The 24,136-nt window shown below is 46.3% G+C and overlaps 8 non-coding genes across 8 annotated transcripts; all 8 read right to left on the bottom strand.

Moving 5' to 3' along the window:
• Nucleotides 1-3,868: 3,868 nt before the first annotated feature.
• On the bottom strand, nt 3,869-3,940 carry TRNAA-UGC (transfer RNA alanine (anticodon UGC)). The gene has a single exon. It is a non-coding gene; the product is annotated as a tRNA-Ala (tRNA).
• A 1,043-nt stretch (nt 3,941-4,983) lies between these two features.
• Nucleotides 4,984-5,055, bottom strand: TRNAA-UGC (transfer RNA alanine (anticodon UGC)). Its single transcript has one exon. It is a non-coding gene; the product is annotated as a tRNA-Ala (tRNA).
• A 303-nt stretch (nt 5,056-5,358) lies between these two features.
• On the bottom strand, nt 5,359-5,430 carry TRNAA-UGC (transfer RNA alanine (anticodon UGC)). The gene has a single exon. It is a non-coding gene; the product is annotated as a tRNA-Ala (tRNA).
• Nucleotides 5,431-5,732: 302 nt separating this feature from the next.
• TRNAA-UGC (transfer RNA alanine (anticodon UGC)) lies at nt 5,733-5,804 on the bottom strand. The gene has a single exon. It is a non-coding gene; the product is annotated as a tRNA-Ala (tRNA).
• Nucleotides 5,805-6,107: 303 nt separating this feature from the next.
• Nucleotides 6,108-6,179, bottom strand: TRNAA-UGC (transfer RNA alanine (anticodon UGC)). Its single transcript has one exon. It is a non-coding gene; the product is annotated as a tRNA-Ala (tRNA).
• A 669-nt stretch (nt 6,180-6,848) lies between these two features.
• TRNAA-UGC (transfer RNA alanine (anticodon UGC)) lies at nt 6,849-6,920 on the bottom strand. Its single transcript has one exon. It is a non-coding gene; the product is annotated as a tRNA-Ala (tRNA).
• A 5,211-nt stretch (nt 6,921-12,131) lies between these two features.
• TRNAE-CUC (transfer RNA glutamic acid (anticodon CUC)) lies at nt 12,132-12,203 on the bottom strand. Its single transcript has one exon. It is a non-coding gene; the product is annotated as a tRNA-Glu (tRNA).
• Nucleotides 12,204-22,820: 10,617 nt separating this feature from the next.
• Nucleotides 22,821-22,892, bottom strand: TRNAA-CGC (transfer RNA alanine (anticodon CGC)). Its single transcript has one exon. It is a non-coding gene; the product is annotated as a tRNA-Ala (tRNA).
• Nucleotides 22,893-24,136: the final 1,244 nt, after the last annotated feature.

Raw genomic sequence — 24,136 nt, 5'->3', positions numbered from 1 at the left:
TCATTAAATACATGCGCAAGCAAAGGCGCCAGCTCTCTTTTAAAAGCTTTATATAGACCCGCGCTGAGTCCATCAGGTCCCGGTGATTTACCCAAGTTCAAATCGTCGATTGCCTTTTCGACTTCTCTCTCCCTTATTTTTTCCTCTAATCGCTTTTTTACGTCATGGCTCAGACGTGGCATGCGATGCAGAAAACCTTCTTTAAAACCCTCAACATTCGCTTCCTGAAATGCGAAGAGCGAGTGATAGTACTCAAAGAAGGCGCGCTGAATGCTATCACTGTCTTCAACGACATTCCCATTCACTAAAATCTGCTCGACATGGTTTCTTCGTCCATACGCCTTCTCAAGACCCAGCGCCCTTTTAGTGGGCGTCTCCCCTGCCGCTAGTGCATCCGCTCGTGCTCGCACGATGGCTCCTTGATAGCGTTCCTTGTCAAACAGTTCAAGTTTTTCTTTGACGTTTCGCACATCGTCTTTGTACGCACCAGGCTCTTTGCACTCAACCGTTAGCAGCTGCCTAAGCAGTGTTCTGAAACCCTTTTCTTTCATTTCCTTCTCGAATTTTTTACAACTGGATCTTTCTATTGCTTTCATTTTAATCTTTTCTTTAAAACATTCCCACTCCTCGACGATTGTTCCCGCAGCATCACATTGAACTTCATTAATCGCATCCCGTACTACCTGTAAAAAGGGCTGGTCATTTAGTAACAAGGCATTCAGTTTCCACATATCCCACTTAAATACATGTCGCTTTTTCATTATACCTACGTTACATTTCACAAGGCAGTGATCTGAAAACGACACTGGTACTACACAGTAACCGTGGCATCTTGGAATCATCATCATCATCATCATCATCAGCCTGGTTACGCCCACTGCAGGGCAAAGGGCTCTCCCATACTTCTCCAACAACCCCGGTCATGTACTAATTGTGGCCATGCCGTCCCTGCAAACTTCTTAATCTCATCCGCCCACCTAACTTTCTGCCGCCCCCTGCTACGCTTCCCTTCCCTTGGGATCCAGTCCGTAACCCTTAATGACCATCGGTTATCTTCCCTCCTCATTACATGTCCTGCCCATGCCCATTTATTTTTCTTGATTTCAACTAAGATGTCATTAACTCGCGTTTGTTCCCTCACCCAATCTGCTCTTTTCTTATCCCTTAACGTTACACCCATCATTCGTCTTTCCATAGCTCCATCTTGGAATCATATCCAATAAAATGTACATTCGGTCCAAACGCGCATGGCTGCTGCCCTGAAAACGTGTAAAAGTCACTTGACGCCCTCCTTCCAGACATTCATAAACATCATCGAGTTCATTTTCATTAATTAAATTTGATAACACTTCACTGCTTCGGTCACGCACACCTGCATTATTGACTCTGTCTCCAGCACTCAACACACAATTAAAGTCCCCTAACATCATCACGCGCATATTACAACAAACATATCGTGAAAGGTTCGAAAAAAACGGGCGCGCTCATCTACTGAATTCGGCGCATATACGCATATGATGCGGAACTCTGAATCACCCATAACAATATCACAAAGAACAATCCTTCCTGACTGACACGAAAAAATGCTCTGAATCTGCAGTCCAGGCAGCTTCTTCACAAGAAGAACGCACCCTCCAGCCGTGCCTACAGCATGGCTAACCACCGCAAAATACCTAGTCGTGAAACGTCGCACCATGCTCCCGGTCTCCTCCTCTCCTTCAACCTTAGTTTCCTGGACGGCTAGTACGTCTATGTCGTGGTCAGTGACCTAACGTAGGACCTGACTTTGCCTACGACTAGCCGCCAGCCCTCTCACGTTTAATGTGGCAATCCTCAGGGACGGTATTTGAGCCATCTTGATCTGAAAGAAAAGTAAAGTAGGCCCGGAACATGGTGCTTACCGCTCACGACTAGCCCTCGGCTAGCCGCCTCCGGGACCTCCCGGTTTGTTGGTGTCCTTAGACGTGGCCGCTTTGTCGGCAGGCTTCCTTTCAGGCGGTACATTGGGCTTTGGCTTGTAGCCCATCCGCCTCCCATGAGGCGTCTTCGTCGGTGGTCCCTCACTGGTGCTGGGTGCCCGATCCTCGCGGTCCTTCGTCTGGTCGTGGGTGCGCTTGACGGAGGCAGCAAGATCCCCAGTACGGTCGTCGTCGGTGACGCCCTCGTCCTGCTGCATTGCGGTCGCGTCGTCAGTTGCGTCTTCACTGACGTTTCCCGTCGCCTGCCCCTGGGTCGTAGCATCCCGTTCCGTCCTACTCGGCTTCTGAGTAGCCTCAGCCGCGTTGCCGTCTACCTCCAGAATTGTCGTCCCACTACTTGTCTCTGTCGACACCTTGTCACCGGTTCCTTTAGCCGCGTCCTCCGCCTCGGCCACATCCATGAGGTGCTCTGCCGCAACATCATTCACTGGTGGGCCTGTCACAGCGGCATAGGACTTCACACATTCAGCGTCGACGTGGCCGAAACGTCTGCACCGGGTACAACGCGGTACTCTGCACTCACGGCGGACGTGTCCCGTGCCGTGGCAGCGCAGGCACTGCATCGGTCGACCGGGAACGACGACCAAGGCTAACTCTCCACCGACGCGGATCTGATGGGGGAGGTCTTCCACCTTCATGCTGGCCTTCAGCTTGAGAAGGAAGGTCCTGGTGGTTGAGGTCTTGGTTCCCATGCCTTCAACGCGCCACCGTTCCCGGCTCACCTCCTCCACCTTGCCGAAAGCCGCGAAAGCCGTCGGGACGTCCTCGTCGGCAACGCCTTAGAGCAGCCAGTGAAGCCTAAGCTTCACCTGTTGGTCCTGCGGGTCAATGATGAGGCACCGTCGTCCCTTCACTTGAAGTTCCTTCAGGGCATGCAGCCTTTTCGTTGCAGTTGCATCGCAGAGGGTCACTGCCCAGACGTGGTTGATTTGGTACGCCCCTATGCATACCACATCCGGCAGCAGGCCCGTCGGCAGAAGGGCATCCCTGAAATCCTCCACCTTGTACGGCCTCGCACGTACATCACCGTGCAAAAAGACGGTGTTAATCACCAGTTGTCCTTTAGGCAGCTGCGGCAAAATAAAAGCATAATCCTTATCATCGTTGAGCCTATTTCCGCGGCCAAAAGTGGCCGCTGTCGCTGCTCCACTGGAGCCCATGATCCTGCTGACCGCTCAGCTCGGCTGCCGGAAGCAGAATACTGAGCTACACCCCCTGAACAATAAACGTAGCCATGCGTAGACGATTTTGTGTTCTTCATAGCCAGCAGCCACTAAAAAGTGGAAAAAGCTTCCTTTCAGTCAGGCTTGTTGCTACACACCTGATCTGCTTGCAGTCGCCCTAAGCGTTCTCGTTAAAGAAACGGCACCGTGGTGACGCGGAGGCGTTGAAGGCAGCGGTAGAAACGCGATTATTACTTGTTTATGTGGAATAGACGTAGCATCGTTTTTTCGAAATAATTGAATTGCTTACTATATGCTGCGAAATGAAATGATAAAAAATTAATTAATCACCACACTGGAGGTGCCGGGGGTTGAACGCGGGACTTCTCACATGCAAAGCGAGCGCTCTACCACTGAGCTGCACCCCCGGAACAATAAACGTAGCCATGCGTAGACGATTTTGTGTTCTTCATAGCCAGCAGCCACTATAAAGTGGAAAAGGCTTCCTTTCAGTCAGGCTTGTTGCTACACAACTGATCTGCCTGCAGTCGCCCTAAGCGTTCTCGTTAAAGAAACGGCACTGTGGTGACGCGGAGGCGATGAAGGCAGCGGTAGAAATGCGATTATTACTTGTTTATGTGGAATAGACGTAGCATCGTTTTTTGAAATAATTAAATTGCTTACTATATGCTGCGAAATAAGATGATAAAAAATTAATCACCACACTGGAGGTGCCGGGGTTTGAACCCGGGACTTCTCACATGCAAAGCGAGCGCTCTACCACTGAGCTACACCCCCTGAACAATAAACGTAGCCATGCGTAGACGATTTCGTGTTCTTCATAGCCAGCAGCCACTAAAAAGGGGAAAAAGCTTCCTTTCAGTCAGGCTTGTTGCTACACACCTGATCTGCTTGCAGTCGCCCTAAGCGTTCTCGTTAAAGAAACGGCACTGTGGTGACGCGGAGGCGTTGAAGGCAGCGGTAGAAATGCGATTATTACTTGTTTATGTGGAATAGACGTAGCATCGTTTTTTCGAAATAATTAAATTGCTTACTATATGCTGCGAAATAAATAATAAAAAATTAATTAATCACCACCCTGGAGGTGCCGGGGTTTGAACCCGGGACTTCTCACAAGCGCAGCGAGGGCTCTACCAGTGAGCTACACCCCCAGAACAATAAACGTAGCCATGCGTAGACGATTTGTGTTCTTCATAGCCAGCAGCCACTATAAAGTGACATTGAATCAGTCAGGCTTGTTGCTACACACCTGATCTGCTTGCAGTCGCCCTAAGCGTTCTCGTTAAAGAAACAGCACTGTGGTGACGCGGAGGCTTTGAAGGCAGCTGTAGAAATCCGACTATTACTTGTTTATGTGGAATAGACGTAGCATCGTTTTTTCGAAATAATTGAATTGCTTACTATATGCTGCGAAATAAAATGATAAAAAATTAATTAATCACCACCCTGGAGGTGCCGGGGTTTGAACCCGGGACTTCTCACAAGCGCAGCGAGGGCTCTACCAGTGAGCTACACCCCCAGTACAATAAACGTAGCCATGCGTAGACGATTTGTGTTCTTCATAGCCAGCAGCCACTAAAAAGTGGAAAAAGCTTCCTTTCAGTCAGGCTTGTTGCTACACACCTGATCTGCTTGCAGTCGCCCTAAGCGTTCTCGTTAAAGAAACAGCACTGTGGTGACGCGGAGGCGTTGAAGGCAGCGGTAGAAATGCGAGTATTACTTGTTTATGTGCAATAGACGTAGCATCGTTTTTTCGAAATAATTGAATTGCTTACTATATGCTGCGAAATAAAATGATAAAAAATAATTAATCACCACACTGGAGGTGCCGGGGTTTGAACCCGGGACTTCTCACATGCAAAGCGAGCGCTCTACCACTGAGCTACACCCCCGGAACAATAAACGTAGCCATGCGTAGATGATTTTGTGTTCTTCATAGCCAGCAGCCACTAAAAAGTGGAAAAGGCTTCCTTTCAGTCAGGCTTGTTGCTACACACCTGATCTGGTTGCAGTCGTCCTAAGCGTTCTCGTTAAAGAAACGGCACTGTGGTGACGCGGAGGCGTTGAAGGCAGCGGTAGAAATGCGAGTATTACTTGTTTATGTGCAATAGACGTAGCATCGTTTTTTCGAAATAATTGAATTGCTTACTATATGCTGCGAAATAAAATGATAAAAAATTAATTAATCACCACACTGGAGGTGCCGGGGTTTGAACCCGGGACTTCTCACATGCAAAGCGAGCGCTCTACCACTGAGCTACACCCCCGGAACAATAAACGTAGCCATGCGTAGATGATTTTGTGTTCTTCATAGCCAGCAGCCACTAAAAAGTGGAAAAAGCTTCCTTTCAGTCAGGCTTGTTGCTACACACCTGATCTGCTTGCAGTCGTCCTAAGCGTTCTCGTTAAAGAAACGGCACTGTGGTGACGCGGAGGCGTTGAAGGCAGCGGTAGAAATGCGAGTATTACTTGTTTATGTGCAATAGACGTAGCATCGTTTTTTCGAAATAATTGAATTGCTTACTATATGCTGCGAAATAAAATGATAAAAAATAATTAATCACCACACTGGAGGTGCCGGGGTTTGAACCCGGGACTTCTCACATGCAAAGCGAGCGCTCTACCACTGAGCTACACCCCCGGAACAATAAACGTAGCCATGCGTAGATGATTTTGTGTTCTTCATAGCCAGCAGCCACTAAAAAGTGGAAAAAGCTTCCTTTCAGTCAGGCTTGTTGCTACACACCTGATCTGCTTGCAGTCGTCCTAAGCGTTCTCGTTAAAGAAACGGCACTGTGGTGACGCGGAGGCGTTGAAGGCAGCGGTAGAAATGCGAGTATTACTTGTTTATGTGCAATAGACGTAGCATCGTTTTTTCGAAATAATTGAATTGCTTACTATATGCTGCGAAATAAAATGATAAAAAATTAATTAATCACCACACTGGAGGTGCCGGGGTTTGAACCCGGGACTTCTCACATGCAAAGCGAGCGCTCTACCACTGAGCTACACCCCCGGAACAATAAACGTAGCCATGCGTAGACGATTTTGTGTTCTTCATAGCCAGCAGCCACTATAAAGTGGAAAAGGCTTCCTTTCAGTCAGGCTTGTTGCTACACACCTGATCTGCTTGCAGTCGCCCTAAGCGTTCTCGTTAAAGAAACGGCACTGTGGTGACGCGGAGGCCTTGAAGGCAGCGGTAGAAATGCGATTATTACTTGTTTATGTGGAATAGACGTAGCATCGTTTTTTCGAAATAATTAAATTGCTTACTATATGCTGCGAAATTAATAATAAAAAATTAATTAATCACCACCCTGGAGGTGCCGGGGTTTGAACCCGGGACTTCTCACAAGCGCAGCGAGCGCTCTACCACTGAGGTACACCCCCAGAACAATAAACGTAGCCATGCGTAGACGATTTTGTGTTCTTCATAGCCAGCAGCCACTATAGTGACATTGAATCAGTCAGGCTTGTTGCTACACACCTGATCTGCTTGCAGTCGCCCTAAGCGTTCTCGTTAAAGAAACGGCACTGTGGTGACGCGGAGGCCTTGAAGGCAGCTGTAGAAATGCGAGTACTACTTGTTTATGTGGAGTACACGTAGCATCGTTTTTTCGAAATAATTGAATTGCTTACTATATGCTGCGAAATAAAATGATAAAAAATTAATTAATCACCACACTGGAGGTGCCGGGGTTTGAACCCGGGACTTCTCACATGCAAAGCGAGCGCTCTACCACTGAGCTACACCCCTGGATTTTTTTTTTCTTTATTGCCGGTTTGGCACTTCCAAACACAGAACTCTTAAATACAATTTTACAAGTACAATAAAAGACGCGTGAGCCTTTTCATGGCTGGAGTGTGAAGCTAAAATGGCTTCAGAGAAGCCAGCTTATCGAGCACAGGTATCCAATCCGGTGGGTTCCTCTGGATTTTGAGAACATCTCGTATGTACACACAGTTCTCACTGAAGTTTTGCATGGCCGATCTTGCGTTGACATCCGCATTTCTGACCGCCATCCTCGTCTTCCGCACACTATGCAAACACAGTAACGTGAACATGTCGCATGGCATTTCATCTGGATCTTCACATGGCAAGAATCGGATACCAAAGGGTGTTACTGGCAAATCTTTCTGAAGTGTCCGTTTAAGGATGTCCCACAAGAAAAAAGCATCGTGACAGTCCAAAAAGATGTGTTCTATCGTTTCCTCCTTTCGACATATCAGGCAGTGTAATCCCCATGGGACAAAGATACCTTTGCTTTGAAGCCACGGTTTTACAGCGAGCGTGCCCGTGTGCAGTTGGAAAAAGAATGATTTAGATGACGCTCTTACTGGCATTTTTCGAACTCGTTTTAATACGTCTCGTTCTGGTCCTAGTTGATAGATAGAGCGGTACAACGGTATTGGTAAAAACACATCAATTAGATCTTTGTACAATCGTTTACGTGCCACTGCGCTCAAATATTCTAAGGAAAACCGTGGCTTCAGTACTTGATATGCAGACACTATTTCGCGCCAAAAACTGCTCAGTGTTCCACGCGTATCTGCATTTGATGAGACAATATAATCCGGGATATGATTACACAACCTCATGTGTATAACAGTACGCAAGAAAACATCTCTCTGGTCTCTCAGAAAGAAAAACCTTGAAACTATTTGTTTCAAAAATAAATGACACAGACCAAGCCCTCCGTGTCGCACCGAAAGGAACAAGTTTAACCGACTGGTGCGTTCCCAGGTAGAATTCCATATATAGGTGGCAAACACTCTGTGTAATTTTTGGACACAAGTTCTGCTCATACTGAACACTTGAAGTACGTAAAACACTTTTGCAACAAAAAGCACATTACAGACTGTAGCGCGGGAAAACATAGAAAAGTTATGCCCTCCCCATTTTTCAAACTGATCCTTGAGCCTTTCTGTCTCTCCTGCCCAGTATTCTGCAGTATTTCCATAATGTTGGAGAGGAACCCCCAAGTATCTAGCAGGAATACTTGTCCATCTCATGTTTGCATACGCCTCCGGCTCTTGCCCCCAATTTCCATGCCAAATGCCCAGAGATTTATCCCAGCTAATGGCACTTCCGGTAGCACTACAGAATGATGTAGCTTCCTTAACAGCTTCTTTAATACTGTCTTTGTCTTTGCAGAATATAGCTATATCATCGGCATATGCCAGTATTTTTACTTCAGTAGCATAAAAGGAGTAACCATGCACCATTTTATTTATGCGAATTTTTAAACATAAGGGTTCCAAATAAAGTGCAAAAAGAAGAGACGAACAGGCACACCCTTGTTTTATACCTGACAGTACTGGAATGTTTTCACTTACGGTGTTGTTAATTATAAGGTTTACTGCACACTTTTCATACACCATCTTGATGCCCTCCTTGATAACGCTACCTACATTCAATGTTCTAGTAATAACTGTAGTATGTCATGATTAACTCTATCAAATGCTTTCTGAAGATCCAGTTGTATCATAGCTATGTTATCTTGAGTCATGTCACAGCATTCTAGGATAGTTCTAGCGGTGTGTATATTTGTGTAGATTGTCCTTCCCTTGATGCCTCATGTCTGGTGAGGTAATACGAGGTGTGTGATAACGCTCTGCAATCTCTTGGCTAGCACCTTTGTAAATATTTTATAGTCTACATTCGTAAGACTTATAGGTCGATAGGCCTCAACATCCAACAATTTCCTGGGATCATCCGATTTTGGAATGAGTACTACATGACATTTTCTAAAAGATAAAGGTGCTCTTTTTTGTTCATAGCACTCATTTATCACGCGATGTAACGCTTGTGCCAGTTCTTCCTTGAAGCATTTGTAAATGGCAGCCCCTAGTCCATCAGGCCCAGGTGCTTTGCCAGTGCTTAGTTCATCAATGGCCTGTTTTACTTCATTCAGACTAATTGGCCGTTCAAGCGTTTGTCTTACTTCATCACCTAGCCTTGGCATGAGCGACAAAAATTCGTTTCGAAAGGCTTCTGTATCTTTTATTTTTGGGCTTAGCAGTTTTCGATAGCATTCAACAAACGCTTTCTCTATCAGTTCCTTGTCGCGCGTCACATCGTTTTTATATCTTATTTCTTTTATCTCTTTTTTTTTACTGCTTGCCTTTTTTCTTCCCCGAGTGCCCGCTTAGTAGGCGTTTCCCCTAGCCATAGTCTTTCAGCCCGTGCTCTGACGATCGCTCCACGATATTTCTTTTCATCTATCACTTCGAGCTTACTTTTAAGGTCACGTAGTTCCTTGCTAAAGTGTCCAGGGTTAGCACTCTCAACCGCAATCATATAATCTAACGTGCTCCTAAGTTCTTTCTCTTGTTGTTTTTCAATGCTGCGCCGCACGCAAGCTCGTTCAATCGCCGCAATCTTTACTTCATTTTTAAATTGCTCCCAAAGCGCTGTGAAATTGGAAGATTCAACCGAACATATTTCCTCTATCCTTTCCTTTACTTTTTTAACAAAAATTTCATCATCCAACAGTGTATCATTTAATTTCCACAAGTTCCAACTAAACTTTGACGCTTTTGTCTTGGTTCCTAGTGTCGCTATCACCAAGCAGTGATTGCTAAATGTGACGTTCTTTACTTTGTATGTAGTAATGTGTGGTATCGCAGCTGCCGGAACATATATGCGATCTAGTCTAGCATGACTTACACCTTGGTAGTGCGTATACTGTACGTGCTCGTCACCGTCAAAAATACAACCAACGTCGTCCAGTTCAAGCTCGTTTACAAGCGCGTTTAATAGTGTCGCACTTCTATCGCGGTAAGTCAATCTGTTGATTCTGTCTTGCGGCCTGTACACACAATTAAAGTCTCCAAATAAAATTATGTTCCTTTCGTACGTCATGCATGTTCTCAGGTTATCTATGTATTCTACACGTTCGTTAATGTTATTCGGAGCATACACACATATTGCACGCCAAAGGAGGCCACAAATGCCAAAGTCGATCAATAGTAGCCTGCCATCATCACTGGACTCTACAGATTGCGCTACAATATCGGTGCATTTTCGAACGAGTATCATGCAACCCGCTGAAGTGCCTCTAGCATGAGACACACATACATTATACCTATCCCTGAAAGGTTCGACCATTCTGTGCGTTTGCTCTTCGCTTTCTACTTTGGTTTCCTGCACTGCCATTATGTCAATGTCATTTTCCAACAAGAGACGGCTTAACTGGCACTGCCTCCTGCGGGATGCCAAACCCCTCACATTCAACGTAGCTACACAAAGGGGAAATGTCAGATTAACAGCCATTTTTTGGATTAGCTAACAGACGGAACGGTACTCACATCTGGACAGGCAGTGATAGCAAAAACCAGCACAGGTCACATTCTACTTGTCCGCTACGTAACGTCTTATACTGAGGACAGGCTGGCTGAACACACTTCGCGCCCCTAAGTCGGGGTCAATGTTGAAGCCGACCGCCTATCAGGCGGTATCTTCGGCTTCGGTTGAGGCCCATTCGTCTCGTTATAGCGGTCTTCGGCGACGGCTCGCCGCTGCTCGATGGTTCGGGTGAGGCTTGAGATCCGTCAGTGGCCTCACGAGGCCTCTTTGCAGCTGCTTTAGCGGCTGCTGTCATTTCAACATCCTCAATGCCTTCGGTCTCGTCTTTCGCGGTAGTCACTGATGCGCTTACTAAAATCGCGTCCTTTCTCTCATTGACGTTTTGGTCGTTAGTCGGCTTCCCAACCAGCACGCTCTTTGCCTCGCCAGATTGGCTGTCGCCGGGCCCAGTGGAGTTTTCCTGAAGTGGAGACGCGTCAGAGGGTGTGCTGTCTGCCGCCGGTTCTTCGGTCGTTGCTCGGGATGCTGCATCGGCATCAGCATGGTCCATTATGTGTTCAGCCATCTCGTCGCCTTTAACTGGACTTGTTACCGCTGCATAGGATCGCACGCAGTCTTGTTCTTCGTGGCCGAATCGTCGGCAGAGTGCACAGCGTGGTATGCGACACTCGCGCCTGATATGTCCAGTTCCATTGCACCGGAGGCATAACGGGGGCCTTCCTGGTACATGCACGAGCGCTAAGTTTTCCGCGACGCGCACCTGATGAGGCAAGTCTTCAACTGTAATTCCAGGCTTTGGCAAGAGTGTCACCAAACGGGTGGTGGACCCTTTATCATTACATCCCTGTACCCGCCACTTTTCGCGGGCGATATCTGTAACCCTTCCGTAAGGGGCTAACGCTGCTCGAACCTTGTCGTCGTGAACGAAATGCAACAGCCAATAAAGCTTCAGTCTGATGCCTTGGTTGCAGGGATCATAAACGACACAGGGCTGGTCTTTCACGTTGAATGTTTCTGCCGCAAGCATCTTTTTCTTCGAAGCTTCATCACGGAAGGTCACCGCCCACACATGGTTCATTTGGAAGGCGCCAAGGGCCACCACTTCCGGCAGCAGTGCAAGACGCGCGAGCGCATCTCGAAAGTGCTCGACCCGATACGGCCTGGTTTTAACATCCGCGTGAAAAAATACTGTATACAAAACTGATGTACCTGAAGGCAGATGAGGCAAAACAACTTGATAATCCGGGTAAGGCTTATCCGTACACCTGGTGCCACGGCCGAGGGCCGCTGTATCCGCCCCTACGGAGAAAGGCATTCCGCGTCCGTTCACTGCGGTGGCCGGAAATGGAATAAGCTACACCCCCGGAACAATAAACGTAGCCATGCGTAGACGATTTTGTGTTCTTCATAGCCAGCAGCCACTATAAAGTGGAAAAGGCTTCCTTTCAGTCAGGCTTGTTGCTACACACCTGATCTGCTTGCAGTCGCCCTAAGCGTTCTCGTTAAAGAAACGGCACTGTGGTGACGCGGAGGCGTTGAAGAGAGCTGTAGAAATGCGAGTGTTACTTGTTTATGTGGAATAGACGTAGCATCGTTTTTTCGAAATAATTGAATTGCTTACTATATGCAGCGAAATAAAAAATTGATTATTCACCACACTGGAGGTGCCGGGGTTTGAACCCGGGACTTCTCACATGAGAAGCGAGCGCTCTACCTCTGAGCTACACCCCCGGATTTTTTTTTCTTTATTGCCTGTTTTCTTTTACAGGTGGTGGAAACATAGAAACGTGAATGATAAAAGGAAACACTTGGATCAAGTCTTGATCCGGTGAGCTCACATTAAGATTTCTTCAAGTTACACAATTCGTCCAAGAGAGGTAGCCAGTCAGGAGGCTCTGGTAGCGTTTTATACAATGCGCGTATATAATCCACGTTTACAATGAAATTTTCTCTGACAGGACGTGCGTGAAGGTCGGCATTGCGAACCGCCATTCTAGTCTGCCAGATGCTGTGAAGTCCTATCAACATGAACATGTCGTACGGGACGCCGCCTTCATTGTCCACACTCAGAAAACGAATGCCATAACTCGTGATGGGCAGGTCCTTTTTCAATGTGCGCTGCAGAATGTCCCAATGGAATACGGCGTCCCAGCAGTAAAGAAATACGTGTTCTACCGTTTCGGGCATCTTACAAAGTAGACAGTTTGTCGTCCATGGAACGTAGAGTCCATTATCAGCTAACCATTGCTTTACTGGGAGCGTCCCAGAATGAAGTTTCACGAAGAAAGCTTTTGTTCCCGGTTTTACGTTCATCTTTTTAACCCTTCTTAGCACGTCCAGTCCGGGTCCGACACTGAATAAGGTTCTGTACCGCGGTGTTGGCAACGAACAGTCGACAAGGTCTTTGTAAAGTGTTTTCCGTTTTACAGAGGACAAATACTCTAGTGAAAAGCGCACTTTCAGAAATTGAAAAGAATGCACTACTTCACGCAAGAATCCAGTCACATAATGGTACATATTGTTATTCAATGAGAACATATTCTGGAACGTGTGAACACAGCCTTAATTTTATTACAGTTTGTAAAAAACCATTTCTTTGGTCGCGGAGAAAAATAAAACGAGACACAACTTGCCTAATAAATAAATGACACAAACCCAATCCACCGTTTCCGACCGGTAAGAATAAATTTGATCGACTTGTTCGTTCCCAGGTTGATCTCCACACAAACACGGCGAAAATCCTGTGAAATTTCTGCACATTCAGCCGCGACATACAAAGGACTTGGAACACATACCATATTTTGCCTATTAAAAACAGGTTGCATACATTCACGCGTGCAAAAATAGAGAGCTCCCGCCCACCCCAGGCGTTTGTTTTTTGCCTGATTGTTTCTGCTTCGTCCTTCCAGTACTCGTTCTTACGATAAACCTCGAGTGGCACCCCTAGGTGCTTCAGTGGGCGGGTTTCCCATCTTACATTTACGTATACATCAGGCTTCATATCCCAATTACCATACCAAAACGCAGTTGTTTTATGCCAGTTAATCATGCTGCCTGTCATGGAACAAAATTGTTTGAACAAACTTCACGTATGCTATGCCTATCTTGACAGAGTACGGCCACATCGTCGGCATATGCAAGGATCTTTACTTCAGTACTCTGTAATCTAAATCCGTGCACCTTTGAATTTTGGATAATTGATAAGCAAAAGGGTTCTAGGTATATGGCAAAAAGTAAGGCTGAGGCCGGGCATCCTTGTCTGATAGAACTGAGTATGTCAATTTTTTTCACTCAGCGTCCTATTGACTACCAGGCGTGTTACACACTGCGAGTACGCCATCTTTAATCCATCAAGAAACACAGTTCCAATTTGCACATGTTCTAACACGTTGAACAACACTTCATGGGAGACACGGTCAAAAGCTTTTTGTAAGTCTAATTGCATCATTGCTATTCGGTCTCCAAAGTCATCGCAGATCTCTAAGACACTTCTGACAACATGTATATTTGTCGTAATGCTACGACATTTTATGCCACATGTCTGGTGGGGTCCTACAATGTTTTGAACGACATTCTGCATTCTTTTGGCCAACACCTTCATGAAAATTTTGTAATCCGTATTTAAGAGGCTAATGGGGCGATATGACGTCACAGAATGAAGTTTGATGTCATCGTCCGATTTGGGGATTAAAACAGTGTGCGCTTCAGTGAAAGACCGTGGTAGCTTCTTCTTTTTATACCCCTCTTCGATAACTTCGAACAGCGCGCTGGCAATCTCTTCTTTAAACGTTTTATAGAAATCTGCTCCGATTCCCTCTGGGCCGGGTGTCTTTCCAGTGCTTAAGTCATCGATAGCTTTTTTTAATCTCCTGTATACTGATAGGGGCCTCCAAACTTTTTTTAGTTTCGTCGTCAAGCTTGGGCACTAAAGAAAGGAAATCTTCACTAAACCCACTCGCCATCGGAATACGTTTTTCCAAGCAAATGGCGATAGTGTTCAGCAAACGCGTTCATTATCTGACTTTTTTCTTTCGTCAGTCTGCCATTGTACATTATTTCCTTAACTTCTTTTCTTTGTGCATATTGCTTTTCGTCACTTAGTGCCCGGTTTGTCGGTGTTTCGCCCATCCAAAGCTTTTCTGTTCTTGACCTAATAATAGCACCTCTGTACTTTTCTTTATCTAAAAGTTCCAGCTTGTTTTTGGTATTTTTTATTTCTTCAGTGAACGAGCCCGGTTTCCCACTCTCTCCCTTTAATAGTGCTTGCAGTTGCGACTGCAATTTCTTCTCGTCTTGTTTCTTCTCAAAATTAAGGATAGTCGTACGTTCTATAGCACTCAATTTAACATCTTGTTTTAAAACTTCCCACCTCGTTTCCCAGTCGTCTTTTCCAACTTCATACAGCATCGTTAATGCTTCACTTACTTTTCTAGAAAATTTTTTATCTTTCATGATGCTATTATTTAATTTCCAGAGGTGCCAGTTGAACTTAGGCATCTTTTCCTTTGTCCCAAGCGTGAATTTTACCAAACAGTGGTCGCTAAAAGACACTGGTATAACAACGTATTCGTCACAACACATCACAAGGTCAAGTGGGATGTAGGCTCTATCCAAACGCGCGTGACTTTGTCCCTGAAAATGTGTGAACTCAACCCCGCCATTAGACATGCAGAGGGCCACATCTTCTAGTCCATTCTCTGCAATCAATTCCGTCAATCACAGTGCGCTTTGATCGCGCAAATTTACACGTTTAGAGAGGTGCTCAATCGCGCACACACAGTTGAAGTCACCAATTAATATCACATATTTACTACAATCAAGGAAACCACCACTCTCTTCAAAGAATGCTTTCCTTTCGTTGTCACGATTTGGGGCGTACAAGCAAATCACGCGCCATTCAAAATTCATTAAGGACAAATGACAAACCACGAAGCGTCCGCTCTCACTGCTTCTTATACTTGTCTCAACTGCGCCCATCGATCTTTTTATAAAAATTGCACACCCTCCCGATAAGCCATCAGCATGTGACACACAAACATTGTACGTTGTGCTGAAAGGCGCAACCATTTGATCAGTTTCGTCCTCCCTGTGTACTTTTGTTTCTTGCACGGCGATCACGTCTAAATCATGTTCCGCAAATAGCCTACTTAATTGGTATTGGCGTCTTCTAGACGAAAGCCCGCGCACATTTAGAGTGGCGAAACAAACTGCTCTCTCAAGTCTAACAGCCATCTTTATCTTTAAAAAAGGATGCGCTCACCAAACAGTCTGTGCCCCGATATTGGGGTACACCCTCGCTGCGTTAGCCGTGCTGTCAAGTGGGCAGCTTAGCCGCCCTCTTCTCCCCCTCCGTAACGTTTGGCTTTGGGGTGGACAGCAGCCGGCGACTGGTGAACGCTTTCGTCGGCGGTTCACTGCTGTTGGCGTCCTTTGTCTCTGCACCGGCGTCGTCTCGTGGTCTCTTTCCCAGCGCACTGCTGTCTTCTGCTTCACGGCAATCCATGCCGTCCACTTCGGCACTCTTGTGGTGAACTCCCGCTGTCTCTTTATTTCCACTTTTGCTGTTGGCACCACCCTCGATGAATTCCGAGCCCTGTATCTTGGATTTTGCGTCTGCTGTAATTTCTACCTGTACAGTGGCTGTCAAATTTTCCGCGGTAGTATTTTCCGATTGCTTACTTTCTTTGGTGCTGGTGCCTTGTACTCCTGATGTTGTTGCAGAATGCAGACATTCTTCTGCTTCCGCTTCGTCCATGGTGAGCTCGGATTTCTCCGTGCTCAACGTGGCCATGGCAGCTGCCGCATACGTCTTCGAGCAGTTTTCTACGGCGTGTCCAAAGCGTTTGCAGACGTTGCACCGCGGCACGCGGCAGTCCTTTCTTATATGGCCAATCTGTTGGCAGCGCAAGCACCTTGGCGCTCTTCCGGGCGCTACGACAAGGGCTAGCTCACCTCCGACGCGCAGCTGATGTGGTATATCATCCAACGTAACGTCAGCCTTCAGTCGCACCACAACTGTGCGTGTCATGGTGTTCTGTTGGCTGTTGCCGTCAAGGTGCCATTTATCCAGTCCTATTTCCAAGACGGTTGCGTAGGGGTTCAGGACGTTTCGCACGTCTTCATCGCGTACATGGTATAGCAGCCAGTGAAGCTTCAGACGGACGTCGCGGTGACTTGCATCAATTACGATACATCTCCGACGCTTGACCGTCAATTCCTGTTCGGCCAAAAACTTCTTGCCGCCTTCAGCAGTCTTGCAGGTAACCGCCCACACATGATTCATTTCATATGCGCCGAGCGCAAGAACCTCGGTGGGCGCAACACGTTGAAACAGTGGCTCACGAAAATCTTCTGCGCGATATGGTCTACCTTTTACATCAGCATGTAGAAAAACGGTATTTTGAACAACGTACCCAGTTGGCAGTGGGGGCAAAATGATTGCATAGTCCTGCGACATTTCATTCCTGGTACCGCGGCTATGGTGGGCCGCTACATCCGCTCCGACGGAGCTCGTATCAGCCGCGTCCGTACACTACGGTGGCCGCAAGCCAACTCTGCGCTACACCCCCGGAAGAATAAACGTAGCCATGCGTAGACGATTTTGTGTTCTTTATAGCCAGCAGCCACTAGAAAGTGCAAAAAGCTTCCTTTCAGTCAGGCTTGTTGCTACACACCTGATCTGCTTGCAGTCGTCCTAAGCGTTCTCGTTAAAGAAACGGCACTGTGGCGACGCGGCGGAGTTGAAGGCAGCTGTAGAAATGCGAGTATTACTTGTTTATGTGGATTTGATGTAGCTTCGTTTTTTCGAAATAATTGAATTGCTTACTACACGCTGCGAAATAAAATGATAAAAAAAATAATTATTCAGCACACTGGAGGTGCCGGGGTTTGAACCCGGGACTTCTCACATGCGAAGCGAGCCCTCTACCACTGAGCTACTTTTTTTTTCTCTATTGCCGGATTTCTCCTGGTACAATGGACAGGAATTCTTCTTGGAATTCGACATACATTCACTTAGGCGGTATTAAAAACGAGACTCGTACTTTGTCTCGTGTTGTTAGGTTAGTACGGCTCTTGGGTTAGCAACTGATCAAACACAGGTAGCCATTCTGGAGGATCGGAAAGTGTCCTGTAAACGTCGCGGACGTACATAATAGCGTCTCTTAAGTACACTTTTGATGGTTGTGATTTAACAATCTCGTGTCTTACATCCATTCGCGTCGTCCGTACACTGTGCATTGTCAACAACATCAGGAGATCACACGGCACCTCCCCCGTCTGATCAAACGGCAGAAATCGAATCCCGTGAGGTGTAAGTGGAAGTTGCTTTTTGAGTGTCCTTCGTAAAATGTCCCACAGAAAAACAGAGTCTGAACAGTCTAAAAATACGTGCTCGATGGTTTCGGGCTTATTGCATATTGTACAGTTAGTACTCCAAGGGACAAAAATACCTTTTTCTTTAAGCCAAGGTTTTACAGGGGGCGTGCCGGTGTGAAGAAATAAGAAAAATGTCTTGGTCGACGCTCTAACAGGCATCTTTTTAACGCGACTCAAAACATTACGTTCTCGTCTTAGTACATATAAGGAACGATAGATCGGCACAGGACACATCACATCAAGCAAGTCTCTGTACAATTTTTTCTTTGTTACAGTCAAGAGATATTCAGTCGAAAAGTGGCTTTTCAAAAAGCGAAAAGCATCAACGACTTCTTTCATAAACCCTTTCAATGGAACATGATTAGTAGAATACGATGACACTATGTATTCGGGTAATGCCTGGCTCAAGAACACTTGACAAATACTCTGCAGGAAAGCATCGTTCTGTTGCCTCAAGAAAAAGAACCGTGTAACAACTTGTTTAAGAAATAAATGCGATAAGCCTAGCCCTCCGTTTTTAACCAACTGAAATAAGCTCAGACGGCTAGTACGCTCCCAGTTCGACCCCCAGAAAAAAAACAGCGAACAGTCTGTGTAACTTTTGCACAGACATCCTTGCCATGCAAAGCACTTGCACCAATAGAAAACTTTTGTTACGATGAACATATTACGCACAGTTTTACGTGTAAAGATTGAGAAATCGCGCCCGCCCCATTTTGCTGTTTGGGATTTAACCCGGTGAATTTCACCCGCCCATTGGTCTTTGTTTCCGCGATAGTGTTCCAAAGGAATGCCAAGGTATTTGCCCGGCGTATCAGTAAACCTTATACCTTCGAATTGCGTCGGCCTCTCGTCCCATTCACCGTGCCAGAATCCTAGGCATTTCTGCCAACTAATGGCGTTTCCAGTTAGGCTACAAAATGTTTTTGCTTACTTAATGGCACTTTCGATGCTTTTTTGAGTTCGGCAAAAGATTGCGATGTCGTCTGCGTATGCGAGGATTTTAATTTCGTGCGTTAAGAAGCGATAGCCGCATATCATTTTGTTGTTCAGAATTTTTAAACGGAAAGGTTCAAGATATATGGCGAAGAGCAGGCTTGAGGCTGGGCATCCTTGGCGCACACTAGACCTTACTGGGATTCCTTCGCTAAGCTTTTTGTTAATGATAAGCTTAGTAGTACAGTTTTTATATGCCATTTTCACGCCTTCACTTGTTATGCATCCTACGTTAACTTGTTCTAGCACTGCGAACAGTATGCCATGTGCGACTTTGTCGAAAGCTTTCTCTAGATCTCGTTGAAGCATTGCTATCTTTCCGGAAAAAGCGTCACCACCTTCTAGTATGCTTCTGGTGGTATGTATGCTTGTGAATATACTTCTTCCTTTAATCCCGCATGTTTGATGTGGGCCAACACAATGCGTTGGCGGGCTAGTTGGTGCGAATCCATGAATACTTTGATTAGCGCAAAAAGACAGACACCTTGTCCTGTCGTCTTTCTTGTGTCTGTCTTTTTGCGCTAATCAAAGTATTGATGTGGTCCAACTATAGCGGTAGTTACTGACTGGAGTCTTCTTGCTACTACTTTCATAAAGACCTTATAATCTACATTTGTCAAACTTATGGGCCAATAAGACTCTACTGACTGCAATTTGGAAGATTCATCGGTTTTAGGAATTAGAACTACGTGGCTTAGTTTGAACGATGGAGGCATTCGTTTACTATCGTAGGCTTGTGATATAACATGGTATAGTATTTCTGCTACTTCATTCTTAAAAACTTTTTAGAACGCTGATCCGAGGCCGTCTGGCCCAGGCGTCTTTCCTTGGCTCAAATCTTCAATTGCTTGTTTGATTTCATCTCTAGTAATTTGTCTTTCAAGCTCTAGTTTAATATCCTCGTCAAGTCTTGGCATTTGCTTAACATAGTCGTTTATAAATATATCATTTACTTGCACTTCGTTGCCGAACAAACTACGGTATCGCTCTACAAATGCTGTTTCAATGACGCTCTTATCTGTCGAGACTTCGTTTTGGTAGCGAATTTCATGTATTTCGTTTTTTGTTGCATATGTTTTTTCTTCACCAATCGCCCTCTTTGTTGATCTTTCTCCTAACCAAAGCCTGTACAGCGCCTTCATATTTTTCTTCTTCCATCTATTCCATCTGTCTTTTAACATCTTCGACTTCACTTTTAAACAAACCCGGTATTGTAGTCTCTGCGTTCAAAAGAAAATCAAGTGTGCACTGTAGTTCTTTTTCATTTTGTTTTTCTTTATGTCGTAGTATGCATGATCTGTCTATTGCACTTAGTTTAACTTCGCACTTGAATTGTTCCCAAGCTTCGATGAAATTTGTGCGACTCGTGGACGCTATTTCCAATTGCTGGCGCACTATTTGGACAAATGTGTCATCGGTTAAGAGCTGTACATTTAATTTCCACAGTTCCCAGTTGAATGCAGAGACTTTGCGCTTTCTACCTATTTCAAACATTACGAAGCTATGATCACTAAACTAACATGTTTCACGGCATAGTTACAGCACATAGACATAGCATCCGAAGAGATATAAACGCGATCAAATCGTGCGTGGCTTCCGCCCTGAAAGTGGGTAAATTGCACTTCATTTCCACGGGATATGTCCCCTAGATCGACAAGGCCACATTCATCCACCAACGCCTTAAGCTGTAGGACACTTTTGTCCCGTACTGGTTTATTCTTAACTGAGTCTTCCGGCATGCAAATACAATTAAAATCGCCAAGCAAAATGAGTTGCCTGTCACACTTTAGAAAGCCAGCGACATAATAAAAAAATCTTTTCTTTCTGAAATTTCGTTCGGCGCGTACACACATATAATTCGCCATTGTACTTGGTTTAAATAAAAGTCGCACAATGCTAACCGTCCGTCATCAGAGGTGATAACACCCTCTTCAACGATTCCGATACCTCGTTTCAGAAAGATAGCACAACCACCAGACTTTCCAACGGCATGGCGAACACAAACGGTGAAATCTAATGCGTAAGTTTGGACCATGCGGTCCGCCCGCTCCTCGCTGTCCATTTTTGATTCCTGTAAGGCTAGAATATCGATGGTATTTTCTTTTAGCAGACGTCTTAACTGCACTTGCCGCTTTCTAGCCGTGAGACCGCGCACATTCAGCGTGCCTATTCTTAATGTCGATAAGGACGTTGAATTCATAGCAAGCGAAATATCAAGCGGACTGCTGGGTGATTGTGCCGAATTGACAGGACGCACACTTACACTGTTATATCTCACTAATTCTGAGTGCTTCGTTAAGCATGGCGAAGCCGAGGTGTTTTCCTTGTCGGTAGGCATGGCGACGTTTCGTGCTGCGCGTGCCGCTCCACTCTAGCGGTGAAGTCGTCCCTCGGACAGCGCCCTCCGCTAACGCGGAGGCCCTGTCGGTGTAGTCCTCCTGTCTGGAGGCACGTTGGGCTTCACTTTCAGGTGAGCCCTACGGTGGGACCCTGCCTTTGGGGGCGGTTCACCGGCGTTGACCTTCTCGCGGTTGTCGTCTTCGATGGTGATTTCCCGTGGTCTCTTTGAGACGGCGACGCAAGGGTTGGTTTTTCCTTCTTCCGAATTGATGCCCTCCATTGCGGTTCCGCTCTCTTCCGTCTCGACTGTTTCGCTAACAGCAGCACAGTTGCTAGGGGTTTTCTCAGCCTCTGGCGTATTCTGTGGTTCGTCGTTCTTTCCATTTTCACTGGCCGCAGCTTTCATAGGTCCCTTGTTTTCGGATGGGACAGAAGGCGTGGCACCCCACGCTGTCGGCTTCTCGCTTCCACTGACGGTCTCCTCCGCGTCGACTTGGTCGATGAGGTGCTCATCGACGGTGTCGCTTCGCCCAGTTCCGGCTACACTAGCGTAGCTACGCGCATTGACTCTCGTCGTGGCCGTAACGACGACAGAGCTTGCAACGCGGAACTCGGCACTCGCGCCGTATGTGACCGGTGCCATGGCACCGGAGGCAGAGCGGGGGTCTGCCTGGGACGTGCACGAGCGCATGGTCTTCAATAACTTGCGCAAGAGCGCAAGTTGATGAGGCAGGTCTTCCACGGTAACGCCTACCTTCAGCCGTAGGGACACCAGGTGCATGTGGGAGCCTTTGTCGTTGCAGCCTGCAACGCGCCACTTTTCCCTCGAAATATCGCTGACCTTGCCAAAAGGCGCCAGGGTGCCTCTGACTTCGTCGTCCGGAGTCGTATGTAGAAGGCAATACAGCTTCATCCTAACGTCTTGATTTCGAGGGTCTATTACCATGCATCGGTGGTCCTTTACGCTGAAGGTTAAAGCAGACAAAATCTTTTGCTTGCCCTTTTCGTCCTTGAAAGTGATGGCCCAGACGTGATTCATCTGATAGGCACCGAGGGCCTCCACTTCCGGCATCAGCTGCAGATAGGCAAGTGCCTCACGGAAATGCTCGACTCGGTAGGGCCTCGCCTTCACGTCTCCATGCAAAAAAACGGTCGTTGTAACAGTCGATTCTGTAGGTAGTTGCGGCAGAATAACCTGGTAGTGATCCTTCGGTGTGTCGTTCAAGCTGAGACCGCGGCCCTACTGGGCCGCTGTAACCGCCCCTTCGGAGGCAAACATTCCGCGACCGTTCACTGCGGTGTCCGGAAGTGGAATCCACCACTGAGCTACACCCCCGGAACAATAAACGGAGTCATGCGTAGACGATATTGTGTTCTTCATAGCCAGCAGCAAGTATAAAGTGGAAAAAGCTTCCTTTCAGTCAGGCTCGTTGCTACACACCTGATCTGCTTGCAGTCGTCCTAAGCGTTCTCGTTAAAGAAACGGCACTGTGGCGACAAGGAGGCGTTGAAGGCAGCTGTAGAAATGCGAGTATTACTTGTTTATGTGGAATAGACGTAGCATCGTTTTTTCGAAATAATTGAATTGCTTACTATATGCTGCGAAATAAAATGATAAAAAATTAATCACCACACTGGAGGTGCCGGGGTTTGAACCCGCGACTTCTCACATGCGAAGCGAGCGCTCTACCACTGAGCTACACCCCCACTTTTTTTTTTCTTTATTTCCTCGTTACAGAAATGCCATGCGAATACATTGTGAAAAGAGAATCAGCTTAGCTTATCCTGACTCTCTAAAATTAAAAGCGCTTGAATTTAGCCAACTCATCGAACAGCGGCAACCAATCGGGCGGTTCTTTCTGGGCTTTGTACACTTCACGCATGTAGACAACACTTTCAATAAAGTTTTCTCGCACAGAATGGGCATTCACATCAGCATGACATACCGACATTCTTGTGGACCATATACTATGGAGGCTCAGCAGCATAATAAGGTCATATGGAATATCGTTATTGCCTGTGTCTAAGTATCAGATACCACGTGGGGTTATTGGTAATGCTTTCTTTAATGTTCGTTGTAAGATGTCCCAATGAAAAAAGGGATCCCAACAATCAATGAAGACGTGATCGACAGTCTCTGGTTTTTTACACAATATACAATCGGTGGTCCACGGCACATATATTCCCTTATCGGCCAGCCAAGTCTTTACAGGCAAGGTATTTGTGTGGAGTTTGAAGAAGAATGATTTTACCGATCGTTTCACAGGCATTCTTTTGACCCTTTTGAGGACATCATCGCCTGAACCTCCATAGTATGCTAACCTATACATTGGAACTGGCATTAATGAGTCTATCATATCATGGTACATTTTCTTTCTTTTGACGGAGCTTAAATATTCTAGCGAGATTCGAACACTAAGCATACGGAAAGATAACACTACTTCCTGAAGGAAACCTTTCACTGGAGGGGATTCAACATTCGAACACGAAACAATGAAGTCAAGTAATAGATTACCTAATCGCACTTGTGTCATGGTGCGCAAAAATGGATCACTGTGGTTCCGCAAGAACATAAACCGCGATACAATCTGGCGCACAAATAGGTGTGACAGTCCAAGACCACGGCTGCGAACTGATCTCAACAGATTAGAGCGGCTGCAGCGTTCCCAAGTTGAGTTCCAAATGAACACAGCGAACACTCGATGCAGTTTCTGTACATTCACTCGCGTCATGAATAGCGCTTGTAGTATGTACCATATTTTTGCAACCAGAAAAATGTTGCACACAGTGGAGCGCGCGAACATTGAGAGATTGCGCCCTTGCCATGCCAGCGCTTTTTCCTTCGCCGTCTGTGTTTCCTGTTCCCAGAACTGCTTACTGTCTTTGTAATGTTCAAGCGGCACGCCAAGATATTTCACAGGCATGGTCACCCACTGTATGTTTGCGAAACT

The sequence above is a fragment of the Dermacentor variabilis genome, chromosome 3, assembly GCF_050947875.1.
Source record: "Dermacentor variabilis isolate Ectoservices chromosome 3, ASM5094787v1, whole genome shotgun sequence".
In the NCBI taxonomy this organism is placed as follows: domain Eukaryota; kingdom Metazoa; phylum Arthropoda; class Arachnida; order Ixodida; family Ixodidae; genus Dermacentor; species Dermacentor variabilis.
The sequence above is the reverse complement of the archived record's forward strand: the minus strand, read 5'-3'. Positions and strand labels throughout refer to the sequence as shown.